Below are 25,571 nucleotides of genomic sequence, written 5' to 3' on the forward strand. Positions count from 1 at the left end.
ATAGAACGGCCTTTGAGGCCATGGTTTTTATTTGCATTTATCGTGGTTTGGTGCTTAGTGTGCTGAAAATGGAGAAACTGAAGAAACTGCAGAAATGTCTGATAAAAAAATAAGACTTTTAAGTTTAGTTTTAGAATGTTATTTCTGTGGTTTTTCTCTACTTCCTTCGCATGCAGCTTGACCTTTTTTCTGCAGACAACTGGCTCAAAAGCAGAATGCATTTCAGGTTGTCTGTACTGGGGTGGGGGGGGGCGGGGTGGGAATTACACAGGACACTTGAATTTGAATTTTTTTGCCTCTTGATGGCAACTGTGAGCCAGTTCAGGTGATGGTTTGATTTCTTTTGCTGATCTCATTATACAAGCCTGAACATATCCGAGAGGTTCAGTATTTACCCTCAGGAACAATAAAAAAATAGCAAAGAGGCTCTGGGTTGCTGCTGAAGATTTAAATGCTGAGTACATTAATAGATTGTGCATGATCTATACCTGAAGATCTGTCCTAAAAAACCTGCCTTTAATACTCAAGTTTTCTCTAGGAAAATGCGCATGTGCTTCCTATGGGCTCCCTTTGTTTTTGTAGACTACCTGCTTGAATGTTCAGTGCTTTTCAGTGGTTGTGGCAACAAAAAATTGTGAGAAATCTGAGGAGGACAAACAAGGAATTTTGTCCTCTCAAGTTGCAGTCATCTTCTTGGTTTTACAGGAAGTGAAAAGATCCCAGGGAATTCTGGTTTGAGTTGCATTTGTGCTTGAAGTAAATTTAATGTACAGAACAAATACAAGTAGTTAACATCCTGTTGTTTAGGGACTGCATTTTTTTCTGTCTGTGTAGGAGAACAAATCTTTCCAGTTGCTTTAGGTTGTAATGCAACTACCTAAGAATGGTCCTGTAGTTGGAATTTGTCCCTTCTATCTGGGTGTTAGTAATGAAAACAATTCTGTCCAAATGAGCTTCTTGACTTATTCGGGTAGTATGCCTATAAAACAAAACTTGCTACTGTCAGGTTATACTAAAATAGCTTACTATCTTATACTGTTCACTTCCTTTTTTGCTTTTTTTGAGTGATTTTTCTTAACAGTTTGTGTCCCTAGAGTTTCCAAGGTGTTTGCAGAGGTGCATCAAATGGGATATAGGGCTGGAACTGTGTAGTTATGGGGAGGGTAAAAAAAAAGAAACGGCACCACAACAGTAATACAGCACAAATTACAGCATATAGTGCAACTGAACATGACTAAATGCATAAATGTATATGATGGCACTTATTTCAAATAGGAAAAATAGTCAGTTTTCTTGTGTATATCTTGGGACTAGGGTTCAAAAAAAAATTTTTTTTTCTTCTCATCCAGTATGAAATCTTACTTCTCAAATTTGGGCAAATGCCAGAAAACTAAGCAGAATTGAAGTTTGATTTATTGGTGTTGGAGACTCTTAAATCTGTCATTACTGTTGACTTAGGTGGTTTCTTCTAAGGAACTCTGAGAGTTGAAAAGGCATTTACAAGACAAAGGTGAGGAATAGCAAAAACCCTTGTTTCTTAGGATGTATATAACATGAATTTTAAAGTTTTAGGACCACGCAAGTTTAAAACAATGAATTGATTCTGAAAATTCCCATTGCTATGAATGGTTAGTTCATGAAAGTATCATTAATGTAATACTTGACTAAAGTTTGTGGATTTCTTCACTGCTTTTTTCCGAAATACCTCCCTTTGCATTCTTAGTTTAGTAATATCTTATTGACTAAGCCACCTACTGTTGACATACCTCAGTTTCTCAGTTTTTTTACAGACTTGTGGATTAAATATTTGGTAACTTACATGAATATGTAAAGTAATTTTATGTGTGTGTGTGTGTGTGTGTTCAGACTTTGAGCTGTATAAGGGCAGCAGCCAGTAATGATGAACATTGTGTTGCTATTTGTTGTGGTGTTTTTAGTATTTTGTAATAGACTGTGAACCTGTGTATTTTGTCTCTAAGGTAAAACTTTGTGACCATAATTTACGTGTTTGAAAGAGTTTTTTTTGGAACTGGAGAGACATCTATCCCAAACCAGCATCTGTGGCCTAGTTAGTGGTAGATGACTAGCTGTTCCAGAAAGTTTTCTGGATCTGGTTTCTAAGATACGTAGATGAAGAGCTCTAAAGTGTTGAGTTGAACAAGAGTGAGAAAAACTTGGCAGAGTATTGCTGCCCCAAATGTAGAGATGTTGGGAAAACTCCTAATGTACCTATGCTATAAATGGTTTCTGCTTGATAAACCACTACTGTAAAATCCCATTATTCCTTGGCATTTTGGAAGAAGCATCCTTAGATTTTAAACCATGTAAGTGATAGGGTTTTGAATTGGAGGTTGCTGATAAACTGATTCAGAAGAATCTGCAAGAGCTCTGGTAGTCCTTTTTTCACGTATGAAAACTAACACTAGTGCAAATAGTAATTATCTCGAATGTTGAAGCAAAGAAATGGTTCAGTTTTGTGAAGAAAGCTTAAGTAGCTTTAGATTAGGTCGGGCTAATCAAGGGAAGTAAGCCAGGATCAGCTGTGCTAAAGCAGCTAGCTGTACTTTCAACATCAGCAAAATAATTCCCAAAATTCTTCTTGTGGTAGCCTGTTATTTACTATTATTGCAAATTGTGGGTTGGTGTTCTGAATTGTTTAACTGAAGGTTTGCTTCACTACAGTTCTTCAGTGTTTTGACCTCTGTCAGAAAACAGTTGTGGCTTCTAATGTGGCAGCTTATAAGATAATACTGAATTTCTGAAGTATGCTTGCGTTTTATGATTTTACTGTTGAATCACATCCAAAACTATATGTTGCTCAACTTCTGATCTTGATAACTTTTTGCAGCAAACCACATGGTTTGGGTAAACTTGTAAAATTTGAAGGAGCGCAACTACTTTATCCAAAATCACTGATAAATACCAGGTAATGATGCAACTGATAAACATGTTAACTAAGTTGGTGTGGATGAGTGCAGTTAAAAAGCAGCAGGCTGTAAGCATAGTGATGTTTTCAGTATATTTTGTCACTTAAGAGGAGTATGAAATCTGAGGAAGTTGGCATTGGAATTTAGAATGGAAAGAATGAGTTGGTTGGCCGTGCAGAAAACTATTTTCCACTTTCCCTTTGACTTTTGTGCTTATCTTCTCTGGCAATAATATGTAGGGAAATGGTATCTTTTGTTTTTCTTGTTCCTGTGTGGGAATGGTAATTGTTCTTGCTTCTTACCTGTTCAGGAAGTATTCTCATTCTTCCCGCCACCAACAAAACACTGTATCAGTCATTGCCGATGTAGTTTTTTTGCTTTATTTTCTAACTTTGGCCTTCCTGAATCCTCTTGTGGTCCCTGTATAAGCCATCTGGCAAAACAAGGATTTTTTTTCTTTTTCTCCCTCCCCACCCCTTTGCACTCTGAAATGAAGCAGGTTTTGTATATGTGTCTGTGTTTGGCTACCCTATGTTAAAGGATAATGAGCATCGTTAAAACCTGCATCTAAATTTTGATTCCTGGAGCTGCCTTCTTCCAAACTTAGATTTTTCCAGCTGGAAAATCAATCTTATCCATGGAAATGTGCTTACAGTTCTCTTGGGAATTTGTCTTATACTATTGCCTTCTCCCTTCCTCCTTCTCAAGCCAAATCTCTTACCAGGAAGGGAAAAAAATCCATGTACTAGATTGAGCTTCAGCTGAGTAGGGTGTCTCATTTCAGATATACTTTCTGCTGCTTCTCAAATGACCAAAACATAAGTGACAGCTGAGTTGTCTGTTTGTCGTGGGTCAAGGGCAGTCCAACTCAGCAGTTTCCCTTTCCTCTTCCCTGAGTTTTGTTTGGAAACAGTAGTGATTTGCTATTCTATATAGTCATCCTCTTGTCATGAAGACCAGATGGAAATACGTCAGTTGTTTCATGTATAAATACTCAGTCCAACAGCTGTGAGTTTATCAGGAGTCACTGAGATCACAAGTTGGTGACCAATTTGTTAGTTTATAGGGCCGTAAGCATTACTGTAACTTGAAATAAAGCTGTACTATGAAACTGTTAGAAACAGTCTAAGGCTCACTGAAAGGAGGAATGAAGTTGAATGACTGAAATGCAAAATTCCTTTTTCAGGTGAAGTTATAATTATTTTTCTAGAGTATTATGGAAGTTCTCTTACACTGATGATAATGTTTTAGCTGCTGATGCTGGATTTTACTGATGCTGTTTCTGAAGTAGTTAAAAGGATTGCTCTGAAATCTAATTGTCTCCGTTCCTTTTGTAGTTTTATTAGGTAAGAACATTTATCCAGACTATTACCCAGTGGTCTTTTTGCCAGTTGATAATCCTCAGTCTGTGTTTCAATATGGGTTTCTAGTAAAAAAAGCTGAGATACCTGATGTGATCCTAGCTAACAATGAATCAAGTGTAATGAGATTTGTAATAAATCTACTTGACGTTGATAGTTCAGGGGGTTAACTTGATTTTGCAGGTTGCAGAGGGTTTTTGCTGCCATCCATGTGCAAATAAGCCTTGATTTATTCAAATAATATTGAGAAAGGGGGGGTGGAAGTCTGCCAATGGCCATTGGCTATTTGGTTGCAAAATGCAATGTGTTACATGGGCTGCTGAGCATAATGTGAAACTAAGTGCCATAAAAAAAACTTGAGTGCTAAGTACATGACTGAAAAAACACTTTAATGGGAGAATGGGCATGGTCATTAACTTAAAATAGCTTCTCTACAGAAAACTAATGTAAAACGAGATTGTAGTTCTTGACTAGTGAAGACTGCAGTGTATAGGACAAACTGAATTAGAAATAAAACAAAAATTTGCAATAACATGCTAAACCCCCCCCCCCAACAGGGAAATACGCCATATTTTAGTGGACCACCTGCTTCTCAAACCTTGAGAGGAGTTATGGCTGTTGCTTTAAAAACCTTTCTAGTTCAAAGGGGTACTAAAGATATTTTTAATGTCTATGGTTAACACTTTCAGACAATGGAACAATAAATACAGTTGACCACACTGTTAGCTCCTAGTCTCTGCAGGCCTCAAAAAACCCCCCAACAAAACAAAAACCCAAACAAAAACAACCAAAAAAACCCCCACCAGAAAAACCAAAAACATTGAGTTGCTTTGTCTGTATAGATCTCACTTTTGCTTCCAGGTATGTTGTGTTTCAAAATGGTTTTCTTCTGGCTTGTGGAATTCACTACTGCAGTGCCTGTGTGATAGAAGCCCTTGCAGCCAGTATGAAAAAGGTGATTTGCAGCTCTAGAGGTTTGGGGAATCTAGTGCGTGTTGGGGAGGCTGAAGCTCTTCTGGAGTCCTTTAATGAGGACTTTGTGGCCTTTGAATTGCATGTGTCCTTCAGTGAAAACTTCTGTTGTGCTTGAATCGACGCAGTTGGTCTAGATGACAGGAACTGAGAGCGTGCTTTTCATTGACATATTGACGGTGTTTATGGATATGTATTTTAAAGTCTGCAACTTCCTTGCTTCAGAATCATGATGGACTTCAGTTCTGACTTTCTATAAAATAAGTTGTCTGGGATAGGTCATATTCTGATAAATGTTTGTGGGTTTTCGGCCATATATTGGCATGTGATCTCTTGCTTTAGTGTCAAAGCAATAGGAAGTCTTTCATCTGGAACCTCATCTGAATGGCCATTTTCTAGTTTAGTGTCAGGTTTGCAGTTTGAGGGTCTGGGGGTCATCAGTGTGTGCTCTTGGAAATAGCAAGTATAGCTGTTAGCCTAGCTGTCTTTTGTGGGTTTTGAACAGTCTGTTAGATATGATAGGATAACAAAATATCTTGAGCCTTGAACGACAACTGCTGTCAAGCAGAGATCAAGGATTGTGGTGCTATGCACTTTATCGCATCTTGGGACACATTCATAAAAGATAAGAGGGGTTGACTGTCTTATTGGGGAAACCAAGCTGAATTAATTGGACTTTTTATCAGTTTAGTTTCACTTTTTTGTAAGCATCTGTGGCTATTGTGTTGTTTGGCTTTTAGTTCTTCCTGAAAGGTGGAAGCGCAGAGGCTATTCATGTCTAGCCACATGCCTACATTGTGTCAGAGTATCTAATAGGACTATGACTGGTGATAGTATAACTTGGAGACTCCAAATAGCAGCACTTTTTTTCCTCTTCCTGTTGAAATACTTGTCATGATTTTTGTTTTCTTCAGTGTTCCTGCATGATTCCTGCTGTAGTATCTATGGAAAAAAAGTTTGATTGGATGAGGAGTCTTGGTTTCATCTGTCTTGTATCTTGGCTTCTAATTCAATGTCTGACTAGCACTAATGATACTGTACAAGGTAATTACAGGGACCAGTAACTGGTTACTCTGACAATTATGCCACTTTCCCTGAAAGAAGTGGTGCAGAGGAAACTTAAGGAGAGAAGAAGGCTTATCAATAAACATGAATGGCACTGCAGCTGCTTTCCGTAGTTGTTACTGATGTGGGGCAATATTAGGTTATTGTGCCTTATAGGTTGTGGATGTCAAGTGTGTTTTCTTTGATCCTGAGGGTTAAGGAGATGATGTGTATTGTCTAGTCTCCTATCTTGCTGTTTCCTCTTCTCCTAAGAAGTGAACTTAACCACTGGATTATTTGCGGAACTAATTTGGATGTTGCAGCTGCGGAGCTTGGGGTAGAAAACACCTTCTGGAGTTACTAAACAGTAGTTGAAAGGACTGAGCTTCATCTGTTATGTTTAGAGTGTTGTGCTTCAGAAAACGGACCCTGTAGAGCATTAATAGTTTTCTGATTTTATTCAGAAAAGGATCTTCAAATGGAGCAATAGTTGCTGTTAGCTCTTTTTAGTAACTCTATTCTAAAAGCGTTAGAGGAGTATGCTTTTGTGCTAACTAAAAATGCAAGCATTGTAGTAGCAGTGAGATGAAGTTGCAAAAAAGTAGTAATTTCGGGGACTTCTTTGGGTGAAGTGACATGAAGAGACATCTTGCTTACTTTTGCAGCCCCTCTGGGCATTGCTGGCAAAAACCCTACTACAACAATTTAGTATTCGAATGTTCAGTGCAAAACTTGGTGACAATGCCTAAAATGATGGTTAAAATTATTAAGCTGTATATAACTGAATTTCTTTGCATTACCACCCATGAGTTGGCATAATGTGCAAGCTGATACCTATTTTGCTTCTTCCGAGAGTATGAAAATTTGTGTATTTGTCTTTCATGTTCGTGATAGGCTGGATTCTTTCAGTAGAACTGCTGACCTTAATCTAAGGGACAACACGTATGTCTTTCCAGCTGAGCTCTATCCTTGGCAGTCACTGGAAATACTCTTGAAATAAATTTTGTCTTATGCCATGGAACCTTTTGGGTTTTAACCTGGACAGTAGTGAAATGAAAAGAGTCTGTGTATGACAGCCCAGAACTGAGAAATCAGTTGTATATATTGTTATAATACTCAGAGCTATTGCAGTGCAGGTGATGCATGTGCTTAACATGAATGTCAATCAGGTGTTTTTTCCTCCTGACAGTGTGAATACAGTTCAGTCATCTGGTGTTAGGATGCTGCTTACCGAACTCAGTTACTGCACTTTTTTGGACTGCACAATCAAGCAGATTGAGAGGTCAGCTCTATAGCATAAGTATGTAACTTTCCTGGAGTTTGGATCTGTAATGGTCTGTAATTTTGCAAGCTGTGTTCGGAAGAAATGTGTTGGTAATGCTCCTCTGTATTTACGTTGTGGTCATCTACTTGTAAATTCTTTACCAGGACACATGGGACTAACACTTTAGGTAGCACCACTTAAGTTTGATTCCTCTCATAAGATCCTGCTTTCAGTTGCCCAGCTGGTGTGTACCTTAACCACCTGGGCTGCAAGTTTTCAAGCCAAGTGTCTGTCTTGAGCTTAATTGTTTAAGAAGCTTCAGCCAAGATGGTACAGATGCTTCAGAGAAAAGTGCTTGCTTTGTTGCATCCATTGGCACCTTATGTTTTTGTACTTCAGAGTTGTGAAGCAGGGACCCAAAAGCAGTGTTGAGACAGGTGGGTTGTCTTTACGCTGAGGAAGTATTGCCAAGTAAATAGATTTCAGATAATAAAGCTTTAAAACAGGTGACGTTTTCTAGATTGACTTACTTGGAAACTGTATCTTTTTTAAACTCTAAAGACTTGATCCATGTTCTAGCCTGCCAGTAGTCCGTGTTAGCATCCATGTGATGCCATATGAAGCAGTTTGTTCAACCTACAATGTGTGTTGACTTTGTTTTACAAATGTATAATTACTTTTTGTACAGCATGTGCAAGTCAAACCCTCAGGATGGGAAATGCAAGATAGAAAACTGTACAATATAATTCAGTTCCCTTGTTTGTGTTCCAGCTATTTAAGCTAGTAAAGTTTATCCTCAGAAATGGCTTGCTTCATCAGGACATAAGTTTCTCTGGAGCAATAGGAATTGAAGTTTTCAAGTAGAAAATCTTCCGTGGAACAGCAGCCTCTATTTTTGCAGAAGCAACAGACTTTGCATCTATTAACCTCAGTGTTCAGATGATGGAGAACTAGCTTTGGTACCAGTATGTTGTAGTTAGTCTGATGGAAACATCTATGAAAATATACTGCTCAAATGGCTTTCGTTATAGTAAATTTGGATCTTGCAAAGTAATTTTTTTTTATTATTATTTTAAAAGCAAATGCCTTTGTCAAAGTCTGTCTGCTTTCCCACAAGCCTTGAGGGAAAGATGATATGGATAGAATGGAATATATATATGTATTTTTCACTAGATTTGGCAATTATCTTTATCCTTTTCTGTCTAACATATTTTAAAATACAGGAGTTTGTATGTTTACAATTTGGCCTTTCAAATAAATACGTTTTGGATTTTTCACATCAGACTGGACTATTGATGTTCAGGGTTTAAATGAAATAGGGCCACCAGTCTGTTGCTATACAGACTGCAGAGTTAGAGAAATGTTTGGGGGTTTTTTTTTGTTTGTTTTTTAAATGACAGTAGTCATGATTGTGCAGAGGGAGGGGAAAAATTAAAGTCCAAAGAAATGTATGTAGATTAAACAAGTGCAAAAAATCTAAGCTGTCTAAACATAGCTATAATCAGAGTAGTACTTGACTGCTTTTAGTTTTGTTCTAGTGTTTAGTGTCTAGTACATTGTGTGGGAATTCCTTTTTAATTAGCTCAGAGCCAGGTCTGTCCTATGTCTAAGGTTGTTTGTCTCTCCTGGGAAGTAAATACTTGAAAGTACTTTGGAAGGAAGGGCTGGCAGGGGCTTATAATAGGAAAAGGCAGTTATCCCTTGGGTTACCTGGAAATTGTTCCCTCCATTTTTTAAAATGAAATTCTGGGTACTTGTAGCCATAGTCTCTTCTATGGTCTTAAGATTTCACCATGTTCTTATGATACCATCCCATTGCACTGTCTCTCTCTGGAAAGAACATGAATCTTGGAGAAAAGCATTCTATTTCGACAAAGCTGATCACTGCCAGTAGATCTCTTGTGAAGTCCTTATTTAGACGCAAGCATACTGAAGTTGGTTGAGATAAGAAGACTTCATAGTGGCATAAATTTCAGTTTCCACCTTACAGCCTTATATGTATGACTAATTCTGAAATGGAGTCGTTTGGACTGAGTCAGCAATTCAGTATGTTGAAAATGCTCCGGCTATCTTGGTTTGGCTTGTATGGAGCATTAAGTTGCTGTGCAGATGTAGAGCCAAACCGACTGGTCATGTGAACCTTCAACAGAAGGTGACTAACTATGGACCAGGTCTATCTGAGAAAGCATACTCTGAAATAGCAAATTACAAGAAAGTTTCTGTGAGATTCAACATGTGTTGGAAGCATAGGATAGATTAAAATAGCATCAAAAAACTAGCAGCCTCTGTAGCCAAAGTGCTCAGGGCAAGAGCAAGCAGGGGGGGAACTGCAGTTCTTTGTTTGCAATGCAGTCTGGATTTTATTACTTGCAGAGTGAAATCACAAGGGGCTATGTCTGTTTCTGATGAACAGATATGTTGCAACTCATTCTGAAGAAGCCTGTTCATAAATTTTTAGTCTGCTAACAGCTTTGAAGATAGGACAGTAACTCTGAGACTCTGATTCATCTGTCTGGCTCCTGCTTATTGGACAGCCTGTTGGTCTTGTCCCTCTTTCACAATTGCAGGCTGTTAAGTATTGATGCTGGTGCAGTTAATCATAAATTTTGAGTTTCAAAACTTGCTACTCTATACTGTAATATTACTGCTGGCTACTGAAGCCTATTTTCAATATTTCTGAGGTGCTGCAGTAGCAGGTGATTATGCTTGGCCCTCATTTTTGGTAAACAATTAGAAAATGAGGAGTGGATAAAACGCTTATCTTCTCTTTCTAACTCTTTTGTAATAATTCAGTTTTGTGGCCCAAATTAAGAAACTTGAAGTTCTAAGCACAAAAACCTGTGCTGGTAACAAGAAAACTGTCTTAATTTTCTTTCTTGTGTTTTGAGGGTTTAAAACTATCTAATGACAGTTCCACCTTTTGATCTCCTAGCAAAAGAGGTCTTGGAGTTGGACTTCCAAGAGACTATTTCACACAGCTGTCCATTGAAAGTACTGACGTCTCTATTTGGATCATAGCCATCCTGTGGAAAAATTACTTTATATTGTAGTGGTAGGGTCTTAAGGAGAAAAAAAATTACAAAGTAACCTGAAACTCTTCAGAGGGAATTGGTGAGGTTCTCATCAATATCTCTAGATACTAAGCATTCAAACATTTTTGATTGGAAAGTTCACCTTGGCAGTTGGATTGTTTCTGAGTTAATTGAAGAAAATATGGCAGTGGCAACAGAGGATGGGCAAAGGAACTGGTTCTCAGGTGCTTCCAGACTGCTGCTTATATGGACTTCATCCTGCTTCTACTCACATCCTGTTGCCTGGTAGTTGGACAGAAGGCTCTTATTCTGAAAATGAATATGGCTGCTCTATTAGATATCTGTCCAGAGATCTATCAGGGTCCTGCCTGTGAAAAAAGGGGTCTTGTGTAGCCTCAGTTCTTTCAAGAGTGGGGAAAGGTAATTCTTGACTGACTTTTCTAGCAAGAGTAAGTCTGTGTACTTGTTAAAGTAGTAACTAGTGGATTTCAGACTAAAACCAGGTCTGAGTGTCTGTTATCTTTATGATACTGTCTCTAGCTGAATTAAAATTGTTTTACTGGGGTGTTGTTTGAGGTTGTGTGATTGGGCAAGGACTTTAATTTAAACAGAAATACAGAATGTTTCAAATCTACTTACCCCCTCTTATCCCTGCAGAAATGTAGTTATTGCCACTGAAGCAAGGGATGCAGTACCAGAACACTTGTGCAGCTTTTCTGACAAACTACTCTAATTTGAATTCCAGCTTCCATGGCTTCTTGTGTATGCAGACTTGCTGAACACATAAGCGTGAGTTTCAGATGGAGCCATGGTGCTAAAAATGTTTTCAGATAACTTTTTTGCTGAGGAAACTTTTTTCAATTTTAAATGTGATTGTTAATTAAAAATTTGGTATATGATGTACAGAACATCAGATATTTCACTGTATGGAAAGAGTATTTGAATCTTTTAAACTTTTTTTGGATGATGCTCTTTTACCTGCAGTTCAAAATTAATTTTAGTTGTGAACTAAAGTTCTTCAGTGTAACAAAGTAGGAGGTAGATCGAAAACAAAGAAGCCCGTTTACAGGTTGTGATGACCCATTTAAGGTAGGCCCATTAGACCATGACATCCTCAGGCATTGTAGCTTGTCTCCAAGAAATTCCTTCAGTGTTCCTTTTCAAACAGTTGAAATAAAGTGGCATCAGACCAAGGACAGACAGTATGTGACTAAAGCATGCTGTAATGAGAAACAGGCTTTTTGGTTAAGCTATAACAGTTTGAAAAGCTGATTCACGGATAGGTTGTGGTGAGTATCTGAGGTCTTCTAGGTCGTGGTTGGTCTTCTGGCAGTGCAGGATATTCCTGGTAGTATTCTTCAGAAAAAAACTTAGTTTAATACAGAATAGCCTTGCCAATGGCAGTACTACCATGTGTAGTCCCCAAATTCCAAGAAAAAAATCCTAGCACTTTCCCCTAGCTGTCTGCTTTGAATCGCCTTAGGGGTTACTCTGTAGATAATCTTTCATCTCAGCTGTCTTACAACACTAAATTTTAGTTGTCAAAGCATTTTCTTGCAGGTCAATCCAACAATTAAGGGGTTTTTTCCAACTTCTATAAAGGTAGTCCTTTTATGTCCAAGGTGTGTATATTATTACCTTGATTTATTGTAAAGCAAAACACTTGCTGTTTTTATGTATTGTATCCTGTGTTGCTTTAGATAATAGGAGCTGACTGGTCCCTCCATCTGCATTTCAGTTAAACTATGTTTTCTCTTACATTTTAACTAATTTTAAAATTATTCAGGGTTGAATTGTAAAGCCAATTATGCTTCTGGATGCAGAGTATGCTTCATCATACCAGTATTCTTAGTTGTTCATCCTACCACTTGCCTACTGTTAAATATTTGAGTGTTTTCTTTCTCCTGAGTCAACTGTGCTCAATTTCCTTGCTCTGTGAAAGATAATGTGCATATTTTTAAATTTACATATTAGTGGTACATTTGATGTTGTCTGAAATATTTCTGAATTAGGGTAGCTTTTTAGATCTACATCTTGTGTGGTGTTTGCCAAGGAAGATGTACATGGTCCATTGTAAACATAGGTGTCTCTAATGTATATGGTATCATTGTGAAAGTCTACAATAAACATGCAAGTGATGCAAGAACCTGATTTATTAAGTCAACCTGTCAGGTAAGCATGGAAAAATTATTACTGCTTCCCTTTACGAGAAGCCTGAGATGAAGATGGGCATTCTGGTAGATCACAGGAAGACTGCATCATTAATGCAGTGACGCTTAAAAAAATGCAAAAGTGCTCCTCCAATGACTTTTAGGACTTTCATGTTTGTGAACTGCTAGTGCTAATACTAGTATTTATGCAAGGTATTCCTGAGACCTCATCTAGAACAAGAAAACATAAAACTCACTGTTTCTGGAACTCTTTAGTCTTTCCCTACATGAGATCCCTTCTTGATTTTGTGTATCGTGCAGGAGCATGCAGAACACCTGGCAATTATTTGAGGTGTTTATGATGAATCAATGTTTATGATGAAGAATCACTGAATGGGAGATCTGTCTCTGAATGAGAGATGTCTGGCATGGAGTTCTCTAGCGATTATTGTAAGAATTTTCTGTTGGCTGCCAGTACTTGGCCTACACTTCGTATGTCATCCTATCATAACTGATAGTAATCCACAACTTTGTAAATTAAATTAACTGCTTTTTTTGGATGTGTTTGCAGAAAAAGAAGCAAAGCTGGGAAGAGTAACTTCACTGGTGTAATCAGGCTGCATATGCAATATATGTAACAATGTTGTATGTAAACTTGAAGCTAACACGTGCTGTAGGCTGATGTGAGTTCATTTTACAACTGGAGGAGTGCAGGGGGCTGTCTTGCAGGGACTGCTGCTTAAATACTCCTGTAGACAATTTAAGTTTATTGCCTCTAGGCTTTATGCTGGGATTTTTGCAAGGGAACTAGTCAGAGGCACAGGAACATTACTAGTTCTTGTATCTCCTACTTTGATCGTTATTAGTAAATCTTTGTAGTCATCTTGATACTTCTGCATGGTTTCCAACCAGCATATTGATGCAACTTTTCAGCATACTGAAAAGTGGATATAGCTAACTCTTCCCTTTTGCCAATAGCTTTGTGAAGTATATAGGATGAAGAATTGGAGTATGTTTTTGAGTCTCTGAATTGACTTGCCTTTATCAGAATTGGTTAAGGGTTCACCCTAATGTTCTAGACAGGTACCTACTCATAAAAGGACTCTTACGGTCATACAGAAATACATGAAACAAAAAGAGCTACAGTTGCTCTTTTGATGCAATGAGTTAATAAATCTGAAAAGTAACCAGAATAGATTGTGGAGAGGAGGATTTTTCCTGCAGTATTGTCACCCCCTGTATGGAGAATTGGATTTTCATAGTAAAATTAAATTGAGGTGATTGGATGTACCTTCCCTTTCACTGGCAAAGCAATCAATTCAGTGCAAAATGACAGCTGATGCGAGCTTCAAAACTTTTAATGAGGCATCTGAGCCAACTGACAAGATGGTCCAGCTGGTTAATAGCTCATCAAGAATTCAGTTCAGCTAACACTTCAATTTTGTAATAAGCTGTATGTAATAAACAAAAGCCTTGTTGTGAACTGGTATCAGATAGCAAACTTATCCATTTATCTTCCATGGATCAAATAGCAATTTTAAAGTGAAAATAAATAGATGAGTTCTCTTTTCTAATACTGATTATTTTTGTATAGCCCAGTATTTTGATTGCTGTTTCTTATGTTCAGCCTCTCAGGATGAATAAATTGAATAAAACTTTTAGCCATCTTTTTTTCCAGACTTCTGTGTAAGGAAACACCAAAGCTGCCTAGAGCAACCCTGGAATAGAAATGACTGAAGCCTAAACAGTTGCTTGCCATTCTTAGACCAGATTCCTGAGGACCTGAGGGATTCCAGAGGAGGTCATGCCTAAGCCATAGGTTTCATATCTACTGTTCAAAATTTTTCTCTTACTGGTTGTGTGAAGAACAAAGGAAAATATATGATTGATTTGATAAAATATGAGTATAGTTCTTAATTTACTGTGAAGCTGCTATGTAGTTTTCATGGCTGTATTCTGAAGCATGCAAGTTTCCCAAAGGAAATTGTGGGATTAGGCAATGTACTTATTAGTCTTAGTCATTGTTTTCTGCAGAAGTGGAATTTGGTTCAGTTCTTCAGTTTGGCCTACTTGCTTTGCCTATGAATGTTTGTGCTGATGTGAGAGAGCGGGGAGAGGAGTAGTATAGACTTGTATTAATGTGTATATTCACACACAACACAGCCCTAGAAAAACAGGTAGTAATCCAACAGAGACTCGCAGGTGGTACAATTTTGCTGATGTTTGATTTTCCTGGGAAAAGCAAGGTGCTTCACTGCCAGGTACGTCATATTTGTGCTTCTTAAAATGTAAATGGAAACCTAAAAATCTGCACTAGCTGAATTCTTTGGAAGCCTGTCAGCCAGACAGACTATTCTAGAGCTTTTGGAGTTGTACAGGTTCTCTTCTCTGTCATCATCTTTTCAAGAGGGAGTTGAGGTATAGCTGGCTGCCCCAGTGTCTAAGCAGCATGCTTGCACCTCTCTGTCTCTGGTGAGCATGGGGCATGAGCCTTCCATCTAGTATTGCACATGGTATTGAAGTGCACTAGTGTAGCAGCGTAGTCATCTCTGGTATTGCTGAAAATAAAAATTCCCACAGTGCTACTGTAACAAAAGATAAACTTTGTTATTGGGATCGTACTTTAAGATTTCTTGTGATCTTACATAAAGAGGAAACATTCTGGTCTACTGTTGTCCTGCAGGGAAACAAAAGTGTTTTTCTGCTGCTGTGTTCATGGTGCACGTTGTATTTGCATGCTCCTTACACTTCTGATCCCACTTGTGTCATTTGTTCAATGTGAGGAAGTGAGGCAGAATGGCTTTGTATCTCAACAAGTTAGTGAGCTCATCTCTGATGCAGTGTTCCTAACTTACTTTTTTTTAAAGCATCTTTGTTCTTGCGTGTTCTAGTTATTCCTTACTGCCTGCTCCCTCTACAGCAATAACAATATTAGCAGTAGACTTGTTCCGAATGTTCTCATGAATTATGGGATCCTGGAAACTTGATGATTTAGCCAACCTTCTTTTTTATAGCTGAAGACCTGGAAGGACCGTAAAATTGTGACTAGTCACAGGTCAGTTGTGTTTAATGATGCTAGAACTTCGTACGAGCAAGCACAAACTTCAGTTCTGATGCCTTTTCTGTGATCAGGAGACTCTCACTGAGAATGTCTCTTCAAGCATAGGTTAAGTCTATGACATTGCTGCCACCAGGTGTCTTAGATGCTACTGCTGCTACTGCTGGCACAGATGCTACTGCATATGTAGAAGTTGGAAGCAACCACATCAGAGGAATATAATTATTGGTGGTGTTTTCCCCCCTTCCCCTGTTGTGATGAATCACAGCTTCATCAAAACTGACAAACAATCACAGGATAAAATGGGAAGCGGTGCTGGTATCTTTCAGTCACATACATAGGCTTTAGTAGCAGATACTCCCCCTTCAATGTTAAGACGAAGTTGTATTTCTTATTTTCTGAAGCTTACTCAAGTATTGATTCTTTCAGGATAAGTATAATTGACTTCTTCAGACTAAATCCTGACTGATTAAGGCTTCTGTCTGTTCCTGTTCTGTCTGATCATTGAGAGTTTAATTTCCCTCCTCTTCTTCCTCCTGCCATCGGTTTACCCAAGTATCATCTCTGTCAAGATGTGTAATGTGTTTCTTTAATTCTGACCTTCGAGCAGCAAAAAATAAATACATTTGCTGTATCACTTATCTGTATCAATGTTAAGAGAAAGGACAAGAAGCAATTTTATTTTTTGGTGTGTTTTTTAACAAACTAACTGCATCTTCTAGTAAATTTTGTGCTGTGCTACTATTGTTGTGCATTGAAATGCCAGAAATGAAAATAAAGAAGAGAATGTACAGGTAGATGCTTTTCACCAGGAAACTGTACAACTAATGTGAATAATCCCTCAACCTTTCACTTAAGTTGACTACTTGCATACTTTCCTGAAACTTAAAGCATTTTGAATACCTTGTGTAAGAGGAAGCCTACAAAAAATATTTACCCTTAATCAGGAACTTTAAAAGGTATAATAGATAACTGTTTTAAGCCTACTCTTTGCCATTGTGTTAGATATGCATATTATACTTCAGGATTATCTTTCTCAAGGTTATTTGCATACTCCACGAAGACAGACTGTAGCTTACATAAAATTGATTATTCTTGTGGAGACTTGCCAAGCAGCAATGTCAAATTGTACTTTCAGTAAGTGTTAACTTGGCTTGCGTTTCATTCTGCTACCCATCCTCAAGACCTTTGTCTTCTATCGTTGAACTATGATGAGGAGGAAAGGGACTGAAAAGTTTTGGGCCCCTCGCTATAAAAAAATGAGGTGCTGGAGTGCATCCAAAGAAGAGCAGTGAAGCTGGTGAAGGGTCTAGAGCACAAGTCCTATGAGGAGCAGCTGAAGGAACTGGGGTTGCTTAGTCTGGAGAAAAGGAGGCTTGGGGAGACCTTATCACTTTCTACAGCTACCTGGAAGGAGGTTATAGCAAGGTGGGTGTTGGTCTCTTCTCCCAAGTAACAAGTGACAGGACAAGAGAAAAAGGCCTGAAGTTGCGCCAGAGCAGGTTTAGATTGGATATTAGGAAGAATTTCTTCACTGAAAGGGTTCTCAAACATTGGAACAGGCTGCCCAGGGAAGTGGTTGAGTCACCATCCCTGAAGGTATTTAAAAGAGTGTAGATGTGGTGCTTAGGGACATGGTTTAGTGGTGGACTTGGTTAGGTTAATGGTTGGACTTGATCTTAAATGTCCTTTCCAACCTAAATGATTTTATGATTCTAAGTACCTGTTACCAGCATCTGGAATGGAGGAGTACTAAGATCCTCAGATTTGCTTACTATTTCTTCTGTATTGATATGATTACCTGCTTTTCTTTCATTGCAATTCATTGTTTTGGGACTCCTCAGCCTAATGTGAAGAAGAGGGTGTGCGTTATATTCTTCCCTTCCCCCAAACCATGTGACTTTATGCAGCCACAGAGATGGATCTTGATTTCTGAATTCCGTAAGTGCGGATAAGGAAACAACACTGAAGTAGCAAGCAAGCACACCCGTTCTTCCTAAAAACTTTCTAGAAGTCTTTGCAGAGCTGTTTCTGGGGATGTATGACCTGGAAGGGGTAGTTGAGGAGTTTAAAGGTTGGGAGATACCTAGTCTTCTGAAAGCTAAAGAGGATTTTGGGCATTGTAGCTTTATGGCAAGGAAGCCTGACTTTTTTTGTTCTTGCCTTTGGCAAGTAGCTTTTTGGTTTGGTCTTTCTCTCTCTTTTTTTTTTTTTTAGCTTATCTTTTGGCTAATTCATGTAATTTTGGGGGGAGAAATAATACTTGATTTATCTAAAGAATAAACAGTGCGTAGTAAGGCAGTCTGTTTTAATAGATTACTCCATCCATGTGTGGAGTGCTGCCTAGGAGCATTGATAGCTAAGTTCTGGCAGCTCTTGATCTAGTGACTTCTCATGTACTACTGTGTATCCTAATATGGCACTCACTGTCCTCAGTAGCCACAGTTTTAATGTATTGCTTTTTCTAAACTCTTTTTACTGAGCATCTGGCAATCTTGGCAGCTGATGATCTTCCCCAGTGTGCTGAGAGCCCCCAAATTACCAAGTCCAAATTTCGGAATCAACCGCTACAATCTTGTGTAGAGACTGTAGAGATTTGCCTGTGAAAGGTTGGTCTACTGGAAGGTGGGAGAGCTGTAGCAAGAAGCATGCATGAAGCAGGAGTTCGCTGAAGACTGAATGTCTTCCATTACGTGTGCAGTCCTGATTCCTAACTCTATGGTTAGCTAAAGGGTTATGTAACTCTACAAACACTATATTATACAATTAGCCTCTCAGGCAGGGCGCTGAAATGCTCTGAGCGTTTAAGAAACACTACTGTCAATTGAAAAAATCCTTCCGTGCATGCTTTTGGAACGGCAACTATTCAGCTCCATTTAATCAGTTTTTTGTGTGCAGTGGTTTGCAGAAAGGTATACTGGTGGAAGGATCTGTGCAGATCCTTGATCAATTTTTCACATCTGTTGCTGTACAGAGATGCATTTTAAACAGTCTTTTCCCCCTCCCTTCCTTTCTTCTCTCTACCTAGTCTTTAACACTGGAAAGTCTGAAGCGGTTTATGTGTTGACACAGAAAAGTAGATGCAGTTCTTATGCACTGAGACTTCCATTTGTAGGTACCAACTGTGTAATGCTGGATGATTTTTAAGCTCAGTGGATTCTTTGTTGATACTTTGTTAATCTAGCTCAATGGTCACTGTGCTCATTTTTCCTCTTAACTGCCAGATTTTTTTCAGGATGAGAACACTGCAGCCCACAAAGCCTCAGTTCCATTAAGAGTGCTGAATATCAGGGCGCAGTCTTGCTAGCTTCTCCTCTGATGACCCCTCATTAACCTTGCCTAAAAGGCTTGCAAAGCCTTTCTCATATGCTGCAGAAATGCACACAGAAGAACATTTGTCTCTTCTGTATACTACTGCTTCCTCTGAATAATAGGCTGGGAGCAGCAGTGTCTTCCCCTCAAATTTTCAGACATTTGGAAAGCTTGATAAAATGCTGCTTGGTGTAACCTCAGCACAGATAGATAATTTACCTTGGTTGCGATTTAGACTATCTGTAATTCAACAGCGCTTTGAAATCTGTCATGGCTGTGAATTTTCAGATCACACCAGTTGAAGACAGTTCATTGCTACTAATTTTTCTAGTGTGCCTTCTAGTGCATCTCTTTGGATAAAACCTATGTAGTGTTGCTCTAGTGTAGTTTAAAAAAAAAAAAACCAAACCAGAATAACAACCCACTAACTGTGCCTGCAATATAGCTCGGTAGAATTTCTGGATCTAGTGGTAGGATATGCAGAAAGCTAGTAAAACCTGTCTGTGATATGTAAAGTGTCCAGACTTCCTCTGTTTCCTCTTTATTGATTATCTTCCTAATATTGTGGAAGAAGGAACAGCTCTTCAAGTTATGTAGCAGCTCACACACTGAGCTTTTAAAAATTTTTTTTAGGAAAAAAACCCCCTCAGTTTAAAGTTGACCTCTGTCACCTGTGAGTCTACTTATTTGTAGAAGATGGAGACCATGGGAAGATTTCTGAGTCAGGTTTGTTCTGTTGTGCATAAAGGTTCCCTGGCACTTTGGCTATGTTAATTGTACTTGATACCAAGAAACAGAAAATCGCTTTTGAGGATGTATAGCATGAGTGAACAGATCTAGTTCCTTCTATGTAGAGTATTTCTCTTGTTATCCGCTTGCTTGGTATCCTGTAGCATGTGTTTGAAGTGCAGTGTGTCTCTTCTCCATAATTGTGTCCATTTAATGACAGCTGAATTGTCATAGAATTTAGCTCAGACCATTTGGTGTCAGTAAAAATGGACAGTGGAGGCGAGACCCTTAGCTGAGCTTGGTCTGAATGAAGAGCAGATTCAAATGGCCTGAGCGGCGTACTATACTTTGCTAAGGCACCTCTCCTGCGGCTTCAGATGTCTGAGCCAGGCTCTGCAACCGCTTGTGGTAGTGTGATGTGCTTTGCAGATGTGTGATTTCTTGTCACGATGTTAATAAGACACAACTCAGAAGGACTGTGGAAAGTTAGAACGGAAAACATATGAGAAATTACTTCCTAGCCTCAACGATTATGTGAGCAACTTGGTTGAAATTTAAGATTAATTTAGGTGCCAGAAATGTATTTTCTTTCCTCGTTAAGGATGCTGAGTAGATATTAAGCCTTTGCTGAAAAAAATCACCATAGAACTGCAAGCATTTTTTGCTGATGAGCTTTGTTTTTTGTTGCTTGGTACAATAGGTGATCTTGGGAGTGGGGGGGTTGTTTTAGGTTGGGTTTCTTTGCATTTATATAAGGCATCTAGGTACAGGGATGGAAAGAGGGTGGTAACAGTTCTGTGTGTAATTCGTGCTCCTGTGAATTAAGTACGTTAGTGAAAGAGTAAAGCCTGTACCTGGTTTATCATGAATGACCAAGATCCCTGTTTTACATTGAATAATGTAAACACCTCTGATAGCTCTTTCCCAACCAAAAGAAATCAGAGGGGAAGTACACAGATAAATGGAAACAGCCAAGAAAAGCTTATTGAATCGTTCTGAGCTGAGCAATTGTTTCACTTGCTGCCTGTCTCCGTTCAGGCCCCTGGCACTGCAGAACCGCGGGTCACGTGCTGGGAAGCCTTGCTGTTTGTCCTGGCTTGTCAAAACAATTTAATGTAGGTGGAAAGGAATGAATGAAATGAACGGAGTGGGCTTGATGCATCTGTTTGAGTTTGTTCGAAGAGCAGCCCAGTGGTTGGGATGTGACACTTAAGTCCTCTGGGGAAGCTATCAGTTCAGGAAGAACAATGCTGGCCATTTTATGGGATAGTTAAATCCATTTTAGGAAGCAAGCTTTCCTACAGTTTGACAGCTTAGTATATTTTAAAATATTTGGGCTGTATCATCTGCTCAGCACGTGCTAAATGAGATACAAGAATGTGATTTGCTAACTTCTAGGCTTAGGGCTTTGTCTTGTCTGCCTAAGGTTGCTTCATTATGGTAAAAAAAGACTGGGGGAGGAGAAAGGCTGTCCATTTTTTAATTTTCCTAGTAGGAATTCCAAAACAAATTGGTCTTGGAAGGATAGGATATCAAGCCATATATTAACTGTTCTAAAAGTGTTTTGTTTCTTTATAAAATTGTTCAAGTTTTCCAGGCTTATGGAAAAGCATCTTATGTGTCTTTCTATTTTGTTTCATTCTGGGCTGATTGATTTAAAAATAAAAATCAAAGAAAATGTTAAATTTGGTTAACCAATCTTACACTTTGTGATACTGGAATGTTAAATTGCAAAACCTCTATTTTTGCTTCCGGCTGAAAATGGCAAATACATGCAGACTGTGAGTTGCACGAAAAGGGCTGCAGGGGATAGATGTGCTTATTTGATTCACCCTTGAGATAATTTAATCAAATGGAGTGCTTATTTTGAATGATATGCCACAAACTTTTTGCTACTTATTTAGAGGTGAATGTAGAGCTGGGGGTCTTGCATTCCTGCAGACTCTTGCTCAAAGGCCACAGTGGAATCCAAGTATTGCCCCAAGCAGCTGCTTTCTTGGAAAGACACATCTGGACTTCTGAGTCTCTTGGAGTATAAACTTACAACTGAGGATTGTGAAAGCTGTCCCCTTCCCAAATTCTTGAAAAATGCTCTTTTAAATTCTCATTAAGTGATGATGGCTTCTTTCTCTCTGCTGCTGTACAGCAACTTTATGGATTTCATGCGATACCAAGACGTTCTCAGTCCCCTGCCTTTCCAAAGTATTCATGCCTAATGTGGCTGGTAGCACCACTTCTCAGCCTCCAAAATTACATATGGTGCTCTATTTTCATGCTTATCTCAATATTTTAGTAGCTGCAGCTGCTTAAATGGCATCTTTGTACAAGAAAGAGCATGAAGTTGTCACTTTTGCCCATACTAACAGCTCAAAGGATGCCAAAATGTAGTATTTGGGATGAGTTTTGTTCTACTCCATTTCTATGCAGTCTGGGAAATCTTACTGTCTAATATGTTTTAAGGTTCTGGTGTATGGAATACTCAAGTTTTGAAAGCATACTTGTGATTTTTAAATTGCCTGTTAGCCTGTAGGCTGACTATTTGCAGGTTGCATTAGAATGTAGTTTGTACAAGTATAATCAGTCATTGTGTGTACAGATTCATTTTGTTGGTACATGAGGGCTAATATTTTCCTGAATGCTAGGGTTATGGGTTTTTAAAGTATATTCACCCTTTTCTGCTACCTAGCGTTAGTGTTCCTTTGGGGAAAGAATATAAATAACTGTTATGGATGAGTATAAGGGGTGTGTATCCAAGGAAATGAGGGTAGTTAAAGGTAGTATGCATCGCTAGTCTTATGAAACAAGTGGCCTCTCTGTCTTTTTCTTACAGCTCTGTTTAATGATCACTTTTGTTACTGCAGTATGCTACTGAAGGGTGCGATGTTTCCTTGGTTGCAAAAACATAGCTGTCTTCCCTGGGTGAAATTCGTTGGCCTGTGTTTGTGTCCAGACTTGTCCCAGATCATTAGGGCACTGTGACTTTCAAAGAAGTGTTGAATTACTTAGTTTATTGTCACTGAATTTTTTTTTAATGCCAGCACTGAAGTGTTGACAGTCTGTTTCAAATGTCACAGATATGTTTGCAGGAACATGATGCTACCATTGATCTGACCAGAAGGAGAAATGAGTCAAAATATGCATGCCCATTAAGAGTCTGTTCATTGATAAGAGTGATTAGCACTTGTTAGTTTCTGTTTGGGGCTAGTAGTACAGTGGTAGGGAAAACTGAATAAGGCCCTTGATGGAGATTAAGTTGGCATAGATTAAGATGAGAACTTAATGTCAAGTGTAGTCTAAAACTGGTTAGTAATGTTTGTGGTAGATAACTTGTTAGAATGCACAAAATAAAGGAAATTTACTCCAAATTTAATATCTAAATTAAATATCTAAAATCTAGGGTTTGGATGAAAACGAATGCAGGTGTTCATATTATATAGCTAAATTTAAAAGTGATATAAAAGTTATTGTTGCAGCCTTGTTTTTATAATTACCACATATAATAATTGCATTTACAGCTATACACTAGTTTTAAAATGTGGATTATATGGGTCAAATGCAGAGGCTGAGAAGACTCTACTTTATTTTACTGTAAGAATGATTATGTTATTGTGGCTTTGTATTGCTTGAAGCATTGAGTGTTTCTTAGAAGCATGTGTGTATGGTCTGTTAACTGATGTACCTGTTGCAGTTCACTGCTTTTCTGTATCACAGCTGTTTGTACCAGTCAAGATTAACTGGTTTTAACAGAACTTGTGCTGCCCTGTTTATTGTAATGAAAGGAAAGCTATTAGACGGGTAATATAGCTCAAATGGAAGTCTTACTTCCATGTTAAAAAAAACCCCAACGCCTAAGCAGACATGAATACTTAAATGTTTGTGGAGTGTTTCTGCAAACATGTTATGTCAAAATTTGTTTGTGCAAGTATGCTTATGAAGGAGTGAGAAGAGGTGGTAGTGCTAATTTCTGCAGAGTGAAATAGTTGCAGGACTGAATGCTTTTGATGTCTATAGACTAAATTTGCAAGGCTTAAGAACTTAGCATCTTCCTAAGAATTGTAAAAGTATGTGTGTGATTGACATTCATAGGCACGGATAAGATACTGATCCCTGAGGTAATTTCAAACCTGTTTTCAAACTGTCACCTGGAAGACTTCGACACTTCTGAAAATTGGAGCCTCATCTGGAAATGAAGTTTCTCCATGCCCAAAGATACTCTGTGAACCTCTTAGAAAAAGTTAATGATCCAAGTGAATATAGGATGATTTAGATATTAGTATGGCTGAATGGTATTGCGAAAACACATTACTTGTAAACAAAGGAAGAGGAATTAGTGACTAGAAGACAATAGGAGGTTGTGAGCAGTATAAGTAAACCCTGTATGTTTATACTACCTCCTTATAATTGAAAAGGAAATATGGAATGAAGTGACTTAAAATTATTACTCAGATTTGACTAGAGGTCAATGGTTATTCCTAAATAACTGTTACAGACAATGACTAAAAAATTCTGGGCTTTAAGTATATCCTGAAATGATTTTCTTTTTAATACAGACAGCATATGGATCGAATTTATGTCAGTCGATCAATCTGACTGGTATGACCAGTGCATTGGTAATGCATTGGTAAGCTGACAACACTGAATGACACAAGGAGACTGTTTTCGCTTGAGATGTGCAGCTTATTCTGATAACAGTGACCAGAGTCTTGGCGATACCTGATAGCCAGTCGTTGGTAGATAATACAACAGTATTGTCCAAGAATGCTTTTTCATGAGTCGCTGGAGCATGTCCAGAGAAGGGCAACAAAGCTGGTGAGGGGTCTGGAGCACAAGTCTTCTGAGGAGCGGCTGAGGGAACTGGGGTTGTTTAGCCTGGAGAAGAGGAGGCTGAGGGGAGACTTCATCGCTCTCTACAACTACCTGAAAGGGGGTTGCAGAGAGGTGGGTGCTGGTCTCTTCACCCAAGTGATGAGTGACAGGACAAGAGGAAGTGGCCTCAAGTTGTGCCAGGGGAGGTATAGACTGGATATTAGGAAAAATTTCTTTACTGAGAGAGTGGAGAAGCATTGGAACAGGCTGCCCAGGGAAGTGGTGGTCACCCTCACTGGAGGCGTTCAAGGAACATGTGAATGTGGCATTGTGGGACATGGTTTAGTGGGCATGGTGGTGTTGGATTGATGGTTGGACTTGATGATCTTACAGGTCTTTTCCAACCTTAGTGATTCTGTGATTCTGTCTCTGGCCAAAAGATTGCTTTCCATTCCTAGTGTGAGTTATGTTTTATTGATGCTAGATTGCAGGAAACTTGCTCAATCATGAGGTCATGCTTTTAATCAAAGAAAATCCGAATCATTAACTTGTTCTTCTACAGTTATAAGTACATACTGTATGTTAGAGAGGCTTGGTACTCTACCCCCTACGTGGAGGGTTAATCCAATCTGTTACCAGTGGTCTGGATATTATACACATAGGAATAACTAAAGATTATTGTTATGTACAACCTGAGAGAGGTTCTTTAAATGATCCAATTTTCTCTGTTCTTGACCACTTCAATATTTGAGGACATTATGTCCTCCTTCCACTTCAAGTCAGGAGATGACTAAATTTATTAGAATGGGGGAGGAGGAAACAGGAAGAGGAAATAATCTACAGACTCGCAATTCTTACCCCTGAGAGCAATCAGATTGTAAGGAAAAATATATGGTAAAAAAGACTGTAATAGGAT

General features: G+C 38.6%; 1 protein-coding gene across 1 annotated transcript in view; it reads left to right on the plus strand.

Annotated features, from left to right (window-relative positions):
* Positions 1-25,571, plus strand: part of WNK1 (WNK lysine deficient protein kinase 1) — a 111,341-nt gene that overhangs the window by 10,480 nt on the left and 75,290 nt on the right. The gene's annotated exons all lie outside the window — the stretch shown is intronic.

The sequence above is a fragment of the Gavia stellata genome, chromosome 4 (genome assembly GCF_030936135.1).
Source record: "Gavia stellata isolate bGavSte3 chromosome 4, bGavSte3.hap2, whole genome shotgun sequence".
Lineage (NCBI taxonomy): Eukaryota > Metazoa > Chordata > Aves > Gaviiformes > Gaviidae > Gavia > Gavia stellata.